An 11,201-nucleotide genomic window follows, 5' to 3' on the forward strand; every position below is an offset into this window, starting at 1 on the left:
TTAATACCTGTGGAGAAAAGTTTCTTTTCGTAAGACATCTGGAATGTTTTCGTTCAATACTGCATGTACTGTACAATTGAATTGATAATTCAATAAACAGAGCACCGTAAAACATGTCATTGTTTTAGTACTAGAGTATAGCCTTCCTGTTTGTTTCCGTTCATTTTCAAAGTTATTCCGTATTATCCGACATTTTCGGTGATCCGACGTACTCCAGGTCCCGTTTAGGTCGGATAATCGAGGCTCTACTGTATATGTGTTATATTTTAGTCAAAATAAGTAATTACAGTATTAATCTGTACTTTTCTTATGAAAATCCACAACCTGTTTCCAGTCATTTGACCGGGTCAGGAATGGAATGAATGAATGAAGCCCCCTTCTAGCGGTGAGGATGGGAATTGTGCCGGCTGCCGAGGCCTGTCGCACTCCTCTGGGGCAATGATTAATGAAATGAAATGAGATTGGAGAGTGTTGCTGGAATTAAAGATGACAGGGAAAACCGGAGTGCCCGGAGAAAAAACTTGTCCCGCCTCCGCTTTGTCCAGTACAAATCTAACATGGAGTGACCGGGATTTGAACCGCGGAACCCAGCGGTGAGAGGCTGGCGTGCTGCCGCCTGAGCCATGGAGGCTTCTTACTTTTCTTGTACTATTGAAAACCTACAACCTGTGTTCCAGTCTTTGACCGGGTCAGGGATGTAATGAATGAAGCGTATGTGCGCTATTAGTACGATGGGGTCGCCACTCCCAAAGTGATTTATTAATGTCTGATAGATGCTATGAAATGAGAATGGAGAGTGTTGCTGGAATGAAAGATGACAGGGAAAACCGGAGTACCCGGAGAAAAACCTGTCCCGCCTCCGCTTTGTCCAGCACAAATCTCGCATTGAGTGACCGGGATTTGAACCACGGTATCCAGCGGTGAGAGGCCGACGTGCTGCCGTCTGAGCCATGGACGCTTCTTATACTAGTATTGAACAAAATTCATGCCTCCATTCATAATCATGAACTTTATTCCTTTCCAGTTGTATTACCACAAGTACCAAGCTAAAACAGTAGAGTAATACTTCTGATTATAATTTTTGCTGTGCATATAATAGTCACCATTGAAGACTTCAGCACAGTTTTCTGTTTGCAGTTCAAATGCCAGTACAGTTGAACCTTGATTGTCCATCATAAAGATGGGGAGGGTAAGAAAGCATTATCAGAAAAGACATATAATCTGTACAGCTTGTTTTTATTTTTATGTTGTTTTAAAGATGTCTGTAACTTTCTTCTGAACTTTACTTGCAGCAATTTTTTCTCCTGATATTCATTCTAATTCTCTAGATTAAAATAATGACAGAGAATGATATCTCATCATATTGCTCCATAAACTGCATGAGAGTTTCTGCTTATTTAGATGCAGTTTGTAGAGGATAGAGGTACAGTTTCTTCTTCCTCACCATTGTTGTCACTGTCCACAGCTGTTAATTTGCCATTTTTTATATTTTCAATTATTCTGACTTTTCTTTCAATATCCAACACCTTGCATTTTCTCTTATTAACTTGTTTTAAAGACATTGTGTTGCCAAAAACCTTTAAATATTCAGGAGATAGTGGGTTTAAACCCCACTATCACCAGCCCTGAAGATGGTTTTCCATGGTTTCCAATTTTAACACCAGGCAAATACTGGGGTTGTACCTTAATCAATGCCATTGTCAATTTCTTCCCACTCCTAGCCCTTTCCTGTCCCATTGTTGCCATAAAACCTATCTGTGTCGGTACAACGTAAAACCAAAACTGTATGTAAATGTTTCAAACAAATTTATTTAAAAACCACCATTCCAATACTTTACAATCTTTAAGTCTAAGATACAAATACTACATACATGTTAAAATGAAACTGAACTGTGGTTGATGAGATGCAACCTTGTGATTGATTGTTTAGAACTTTTGTGAATGATCGGTGGCGTTCGGTAGGTTGGTCTTTGCTGCTAATAAGATTCCCACTCACTCTACAGATGAGAATAACACTTGTTGTGAATGTCAGTTATAGCCTCCTATGGGGTCTCTTCTGGACAATTTGCTTATCTCTATTTTATTCTAGCGGGCACATTTCATTTTAGATGGGATAATCGATTGCTTAAAAAAATGGAAAACCATTAGATAATCTAGCCTCTATTGTAATCCAGCTTTGTTGGAGCAATCACAAGATTCATCAACTTGTTAACAAATACATATTAGAAGTTCACAACAAAAAACAAAAGCAAGGAGAAAAAGGGGCAGTGAAATAATACTGTGGGTTGCCTGTGAGCATGTTACTGTTACAGTTACAAGTAGAAAGTACACTCCGGACTGTGGTGAGAGTATGTGGCAGAATGGCATGAATCTAGGCAATGTCCAAACCAGTTGTTTATTCAAGAGTTGTTGTTGAATTTCATCTTGAGGGGAAAAAAAATTAAACTCTCTTGTTTGACATACCTATATCAGTACAAAGCCTATTATTTTCAGTTGTTGTTGAGAGTAGTACGAGTGCTATACAGGGGTTGACAGTGTTCAGTGCAGACCAGACGAACTGTGTGATCTCACAGACTAAAGAAGGACAACTCAAGTTATAGAGCAAGCTATCTCTTTCATAACATTTATTCACTCTCTAAATATTTCTCTTTATGTTTGCACGTCTTGAAAAATACATGTTTATCTGTTTCCTGGTGGATAAAGCATATCACCAATCATGGTATATGAATGTAGCCTAAGTGGCAAGATGTCAGAACAATTGATGGCATCCTGCCTCCTCCCCGTTATCTTCCCAGACATTCAAATGGGGTGGGAGTGAGAATTGTATCGACCTGAAACAATAAGGCATTGCTGACTAGTAAACATGAATGTTTTCTATCAGTACAGTGCATACAGTCTGCAGGGAATTTTGAAGATTGTTTGTGATATAGAAAAGGTACTTAATAATATTAAGATGACACATCAGAGAAAAGTAGATTTTTGGCATTTTAAAATTAAGAATTTAGTGTTCAAAAAATTTAATTTTTTATTTTGTAGCATTATTAATGTTAGCGTTTAGCATTTTGTAGAGTTTGACAATGGAAGTGATACTTTCATATAAAGAATTTGATGTCAAATAAAATGGTAATGTATAAGCTGCTGGATTTTTATGATTTCCCAGTTCAAATTCAAGAAAATAACTAAAGAAATATCTGAAATTCAAGTGAAATAGTGACATTAACAAACATGTAAACTGATATGGACATGCTTATTCACAAAATATATGTACGTGCATTCCAGGCAGTAAAAAAATTGATTTTGTCATTTGAAAGTACCCACATTATTTTAATTTTACTTTCACTTATCTTTTAATGAACCTTCCATGAAAACATTACAATTCAGTTACATCATTTGAAGCACTCTAAAGTTTAACAAACAACAAATTTCATCATTGCTTTTCTTTTTAAAGTCTGCTTTGCCTCTCTGTGGCAGTAAACTTGTTTGTACTTGCTGAGAAATCCTTTCCCATATAGCAGAACCGAAAAAAGAAATGAGGATAGTAGGTGAGCCACATTCCTCTGCTATTCATGAAAGTAAAGAGAATAATGCGTGGAGCTTTTTGAATTTATTTATACTGAGTAGTACGCTCGCACATGTTAACACGCTATGATTATGGAGCAGAGTTCTACATTCAGGAAATGTGTGGGTTGGAACGCCTCCGGTGGCTGTCCTGCAAATACTGGAACAGTTTCTATTCATAGACCATAGCTGATTCCTTCCACCTCCTTTCCCATTTTTATTCACCATAATTCATTTCATTTTCATTAGCACCTCAACTGAGTTGGCATCAGGGAGGGCATCCGACCATTAAAACATGCCATATAAATTCATATCACCTCATCCCCGACCCTGTATGAAGAAACAGCACTAAGGGTTACACATACGTACATTATATTATAACAGGAAAATAAAGAGATTAAGAATGAGGTGCAGATTAGAAAGAAATACGAGTTAGGAATGGTTATGGGAGCAAGGGAGAGATTGAAGGAACTTGCTAGTAAATTGAATTTGGCAAAGAAGTCGGCCAAAGATAACACATTGGCAGACATAATTGAGGAATGGTTAATCATAATTATGAATTCTGAATCCCCAATGTCTGTTTTAATATCCATAAAAAAGAAAACAGTTTGTCTCTGACGATCCTAGATGGAACTAGAGGCAAGTATTTCAATATGGTGTTTAAGTTGTTAGTCCAGAGAACATGGCGTGTGGTATCAAAGCTCTTTGTCATGGCCAACCATGATGTCTCGTTGCAGGCGACATTCAGCTGTTAATTATGAATCTGTAAGTTGGGAAACTATTACATTTGTCATTGCAAATGTTTAAGAAGTTATTATATTAATAAAACCATCTTTCCAATACACAATAGTCCTTTATATTTAGGATAAAACCATTTAATTACATTTCCTTGGACCAGTACTTTAAAATAGTAATTTAAATGACATCTCGGACATTAATAGCCCCATAATTGAGCAAATCCCCAATCTAATTGCTAACTTTGGAATCAATGCTAAAAATTTCATGAAGATTTTCCATTATAAACATGCTTTTAATCCTCCTGTAGTAACAGCAGCAGCAGTAGCCACACCTACAATGCCTCCTAGCACTGCATCCCCTCCATTGGCCGACAACTCGTGTAACGTCCCGCCTCCCTTTCCCTTCCCACTATCTTCCCCGTCTCTACGATCGCATTCGTACAACACACGTAGCAGCAAGTCAGTGACCATCAAACCTCAGTAAACAACCAAGGAACTAATCTCCCCTCAATTAACTCACGGGTAAGTGCCTTCTGTTATTATTTCCTTACAGTAGTGCAGCCTTTAAATTCCAGCAACTGACACACATACTATTCTTCTTTTATCTTCTTTTTTACAGGATACACCCGATTTATATTATTTCACCTACGAGATCAGTAGTTCTCCATTTGAAGCCCAATATTAACACACTACTACACAAGATATAATAATGTCTGAAACACAACGCGAGGAAGTCCCATAAGGTTATTTACGCCGATCCAGACGACATTTTATCATCAGTGCAGTTCATTTTTCAACCAATATATGTGATTTTAGCAATCCTCATCATGTTTATTTTAAAAAACAACATCATAGTTCATTACAAGAGCTCACCCTTATGTGAATAACTGTTTTTAATCATAAACAGTCTAATGCAATTGAGCGAAGATTATTATGGTCATTGATTTTTTTTTTGCTAGTTGCTTTACGTCGCACCGACACAGATAGGTCTTATGGCGACGACGGGACAGGGAAAGGCTAGAAGTGGGAAGGAAGCGGCCGTGGCCTTAATTAAGGTACAGCCCCAGCATTTGCCTGGTGTGAAAATGGGAAACCACGGAAAACCATTTTCAGGGCTGCCGACAGTGGAGTTCGAACCTACTATCTCCCGAATACTGGATACTGGCCGCACTTAAACGACTGCAGCTATCGAGCTCGGTGGTCATTGATTTATACAAACATTTAATCACTACATACTATAGTAACATTTCATGTCATTCATTCCACTTACATTTTAAGCAATTTTAATGATCAATATTTGTTTTAATAGACATAATATAATCTTATTGATTATTTTTAAATTGTTAAAATTTGTATTTTATCAATGTATATTAGATGTTTTTACGTTATATACACCAGGACCAGGGCCCTGACCCACCATGGATTATGTTATCTATAGCTGATGATGCTCGCTAAGATTGAGCGGAACATGTCCTACTTGTAATTAAATGCTTTTATCCTAAATATAAAGGACTATTGTGTATTGGAAAGGTGGTTTTATTAATATAATAACTTCTTATTCTGAAATCCAATACGGTTTTATAATGAGATTTATAACTTATATTGTAAATGTAATCGCAATCCAAAATGGGAAATGACAGTGAATTTATTGCCAGTTCTTCTTCTGAAGAGAGTGAATATTCCATTCAAGGAGCTAAACGTGAAAAGGTCAGTAGTACGTGGAAGAAAGAAGTAGCAAAAAGAAGATGAAACAGTGGTTTAGGTTATGTTTCGAGAGGTGAGGAGGACATTCCAGCTAAATGTTTTATTCGTGTAGCTAAGTGTCACAGTCTGAAATGCCACGAAAGAGTTCATGGAGTAAATCAAAAGGACGTATTTGAAAGTTTCCGGGGGGTAGGGGAGAAACAAAAACAGGACATGTTACTTGTAGGCTTAATTGACAAAATGCCTATTGCTTGTCATAAGGAGCATGTAAAAACTAAAAATCGCCAAAATGTTTATGCGTACAGTGTGAAAATTAACGGAGAGAAGATTGAGGTATGCAAAGGTTTTTTCATGAAGTCATTACAGTTAACTGAAAGAAGATTGAAAACTGTACTAGAAGCGGTGTCTAATGGAAATGTTGTTCTTAATAAAAATCAAGGCAAGCATGCCAAAAGACCTTCAAAATTACCATATACATTGTGGCATATAGTTAAGGAGCACTGGGCACTATTTCCTTCTAAGCAGTCTTACTATGGCCTGCGTAAGTCAGGGCGTAAGCCTCAATGTACTAGAAGTGTACAGGGTTTTTGGGCAGTATCATTCGAGAGAACTGGAAAAGTGATGACTATGAAATACAGTACATGCCATCGGTTCTTTCGAGAAAATAACCCATTTGCTTTCTACCAACCTAGAACAGATGTTTGCGACTTTTGTAGAGAAAATGAGGCGATACTAAAAGTTAACGCCCTAGACAATCTAAAAACAACTCTTCACCTCAAGAAAGTAGTGAGATACAAGAGCCTCAAGGATGAATACATCGTGAACGTTAAAGATACTTCTGAAGGTGACATGCTACTGTTGGAGTTCGATTATGGCCAAAATCTTTCAATCCCTAAATTGTCAGTGACTTCTCAATTCTATAGGAGACTTGTATGGTTGTATGTGTTAAACATTCACTGTCATAATGACGATTCAAGTTCTTTTTATTGTTTTCTGGAGAGCAGTGCTAAGAAGAATGCAAACTCTGTTTGCTCTTTTTCTGTTCCACTTTATTCAAAAGAAACTCGACACAATGAAAAAGTTGAAGGTAGTGTTATTGTCTGATTCTTGCAGTGGGCAAAACTAAAACATAATTGTAGTTCGGTTTTGTACTTGGCTGTCAAAAGCCTACAGTGTACACATTACACATTTGTTCCCTGTGCGTGGCCACTCATACAATTAATGTGATTGTAACTTTGCACTTGATGGAACTCTAATAAAACAAGTGGAAACTGTTGAAAATGTTGATCAGTACTTTCAGCTCATGAAACAAATCAGAAAACATCCTTGTCCATTTGAGGTTATTGAAGCAGACAGCTTTAGTGAAGATCGGTCGGAGGGGTTGGAGTCCTTTTTCTTAGCTAAACCAAGTAGCAAAAACTGTATTTTCAGAATACAGAAATATGTAAGGCTGTCCTACAACGCAACAACATTGCCCGCAAGTGAAACTTACAGTGGCTTATTATCAGAGCCGTTTAATGTTTTCTCAAAGAATAGAACTCTTGTTGAATGTAAAGAGGATTTAAACTTAAAATTTTGCCTCCTGGACTGAAGTTGGTAAAAAAGAACATCATTTGCTCCCTGCTCAAGTTTTACTCCAGAAAATTTAGAGTGGTTGAGGAATGTTGTAGATGATGTGCCTTCCGATGACTGTAATGACTTAGAAGAATATGTGACAGTGGAGAAAATGAATCAAATTTGTAATGAACACTGCATCTGTATGATAGATATATTATTTAACAACATATTTCTCTATAATGCTTAAAAATCAATTTTAGTGATTTGTTTTTTTATGCACTGAAAAAAATATGTAAATATTGATTTTTCATGAATGGCCTAGTGCAGAAATTAATTTTGTAAAGATTTAGAGCAAACACTCATTAACTCGGAAACTTAAGTTTGAAATATGTTCATGGAATTAAGACATGCCTTTTGTGATTAAACATATGCACTAGATAAATAGTGTTTCGAGTTAAAGTAAATACTTTCTGACTTAAGTCGTTAGTCCACCCATGTCTTCAGTTGGCAGCCATATGAATTTTAGAGAGCAATGGAAGGAGTTGTATAGATACTTTAAGGCAGAAAGAGGTTCTAGGAAGGACATTCCAGAGATCATTAATGAACATGAGGAGTGTACATGTGGGGACATACAGGAGGCAGAAGTATTTATTCAGCAGTATGTAAAGACAGTTGGATAGAAGGATAATGTCCAGATAGAGGAGGCAACTAATACTAAAAAATTACTGAGATTTAGCTATGATAATAAAGACATTTACAAAAAGATACAAAAGTTGAAAGGTACAAAAGCAGCTGGGATTGATAATTTTTCTGAGAATATACAGCGTTTTTCACCAGCCCCTTGCGATTTAGTTTTTATACATCCCGTCGCGGTTACTGCAATTCTGAAATACGTCGGCCACTCTCCCTAAACCGTGGTAATATAACGAGATGATCCCCGAGGGATTGAAACCGGTATTGACCAATTTACTAATTTAGAGTAAATAAACTAATGTATTGATAAGGTGGAGATTTTAGATTTTCTTTATATCAGAGTACCAGTCAATACGGAAATGAAGCTGATAGACTATGATAATTAAAGTCCAGTCGGCTTAATGTGTTCTTTGTAAGCTCTGGAAAAGTATTCTTTCCCACTTTATTAGACACGTTTGCAAAATTACTGTTTTCATAGAAGGCAGTACAGGTTTAGGAAAGGTTATTCCACTGAGGCTAAACTTGTAGGATTCCAGCAAGATATAACAGATATTTAGATTTAGGACACCAATAGACTGTCTAGCTATTGTCCTATCCAAGGCTTTTGATAAGGTAGATGATGGGATATTAGTGACAGTGGCGGTGGGCTCTCAGGAGCACAGGAGCACGTGAACACCCAGTTTTAATACATATTTACGCATTCATGGATAATTTAAAACTTTCCTTTCTTTCGACCTGATTTCGACAATCGATCGAAAACACTTGACTTATATCGAAGCTCCGTTACACCGACAGTTGTTCGTTTTGACTGATAGTGCGGCGAGCACACTGGATAATGCACTATTGTGCTGAAGACTATACGCATGCGCAAAGCTGATGACGTCATGGTTTTCTGCACTGATATTCCCATTAGCGAAGAGCACGGCAAGGTACGTGCCTTCTCGTCTAGAGCCACCCTCAATCCAGTGGCAGTATGACAGTTGACCACAAGGGTCCACCACCTCCCCTATTACGGTTAGCCACAGCCTCCCAGGAACTACTATTGCATTACATTACCAGCAGATTTCGCTAGTACCCTAATTCTGAATAGGCATTTTCTAGCTCGTTGTGAACAGGTGTTTGTAATCGCGGGAAGGAGTTTGCTTTACCTTGTGACTGGAAAATCTTTTCAAGTGAAATTAATTTAAGTGTTCTGTTCTGCTTCTGTGTTTGTATGGTTTGTGACCATGGTATTCTTTGTGTAAGAGGAAATGAATTCGGTTCAGGTAATTTTAACCAGTGAAATATTAACCTATCAGGATAAATTAGAATTTAAAAGGCTTGGACCGAACAGACCAGATTTGATTATCGAAAAATTTACAAAAACTGACAAACGCGAGTATAGGCGTAAGTTTAAGAGAGAAGTGTACGAAACACGCAAGTGGCTCTGTGGATGTAGATCTAGGAACGCGCTTTTTTGTTTGCCCTGTTTATTGTTCAACAAAGAAAGAAGTGAATGGAATTCAGCTGGGTGCACAGACCTTGCTCATTTGAGTGCAAAAATAAATAAACATGAAAATTCTCATGCACACAAAAACGCCAGTATTGAATTCCCTACGGTAGTATTGTCTATAATTTCCAAGACGAGAATAATTAACATATGACACAGTAGAACTCTGCCGGCCCCGTGGTGTAGGGGTAGCGTGCCTGCCTCTTACCCGGAGGCCCCGGGTTCGATTCCCAGCCAGGTCAGGGATTTTAACCTGGATCTGAGGGCTGGTTCGAGGTCCGCTACAATTGAGGAGCTATCTGACGGCGAGATGGCGGTCAAAAAAGCTGGTAGACCATGGGGTTTTGTTTGGTTCTACACTAACACCCAGGTGAAGTTCGTGCTATTTAAAAACCAAGAATAGTGCTTGCATCCTTCAATATTCACAGTGTAATAAAGTTATTGTGCATTTTACTTTAGTTCTACACTAACAAAGTCTCGTATAAAATTTATCCACGGTTACAGGGGTTCTACCAAATTATTTGTGAAGAAGGAACCGTACAAGGAACTGTTAGTGAAATAATTTTTGTACCTATGTTAATTTTTTGCTGATTTGAGACATGAACAAAAATGTTGTTGTGAACACCCTAAAAATTTTGTCACGAGCCGCCACTGATTAGTGATAAAAATGAGGGCTATTGGCCTAGACAAAAGAGTGGATGAGTGGGTGGCTACATTTCTAGAAAATATGTCAGAGAATTAGAGTAGGTAAAGCGTTATCTGATCCCATAATGATTAAGAGGCAGGGCCCCACAGGACAGTATTATTGAACCTTTTTATTATTATTATTATTATTATTATTATTATTATTATTATTATTATTATTATTATTATTATATGCAACCCATTGATGTGTTTTTAGGCAATCACCATTATGTGTATAATTTTATTATGATGTCTTATGTCAATCAATTGAGATGTATGTAGGCAACTCTAATGATGGTTGTTATCAGATTCCCCTTTGATTTGATATTCAACAAGAACTGATGATGACTCCAAGGGAGTCAAAACCAGTCTTCGCTTAATAAATTTGATATATTTTACAATGTGTTGAATGGTGGAACATCCCTTGAACTCTATTATATTATGACTAGTGGTTGGAAATATCTGATGGGTCTATAATTACTGTATATCATGCTTCATGTGCTGTATATTGGCTAAAGTTTCTGGATGTATAATCTCCAGCTTGACAGTATCCAGGCATCATCATCATCATCATCATCATCATCATCATAATTTAATATTTGAATAACTACTTTGCATGACTGAAACCTAATTTTCACTTATGTAATAAAATACTGAAATTCTAACCCTCTAATGAATGCTACACATCAATAATCCCAGTCCTTTTATAATGAAAAATTTCTCATAATAAATCAAAATTTGCATAAATGAAAACAGAACTGAATATTTCTATTATAAGG

The 11,201-nt window shown here is 37.0% G+C and overlaps 1 protein-coding gene across 1 annotated transcript in view; it reads left to right on the forward strand.

Annotated features, from left to right (window-relative positions):
- Positions 1 to 11,201, forward strand: part of Wnk (Wnk kinase) — an 834,378-nt gene that overhangs the window by 813,994 nt on the left and 9,183 nt on the right. The gene's annotated exons all lie outside the window — the stretch shown is intronic.

Source organism: Anabrus simplex, chromosome 2 (genome assembly GCF_040414725.1).
Source record: "Anabrus simplex isolate iqAnaSimp1 chromosome 2, ASM4041472v1, whole genome shotgun sequence".
In the NCBI taxonomy this organism is placed as follows: Eukaryota; Metazoa; Arthropoda; class Insecta; order Orthoptera; family Tettigoniidae; genus Anabrus; species Anabrus simplex.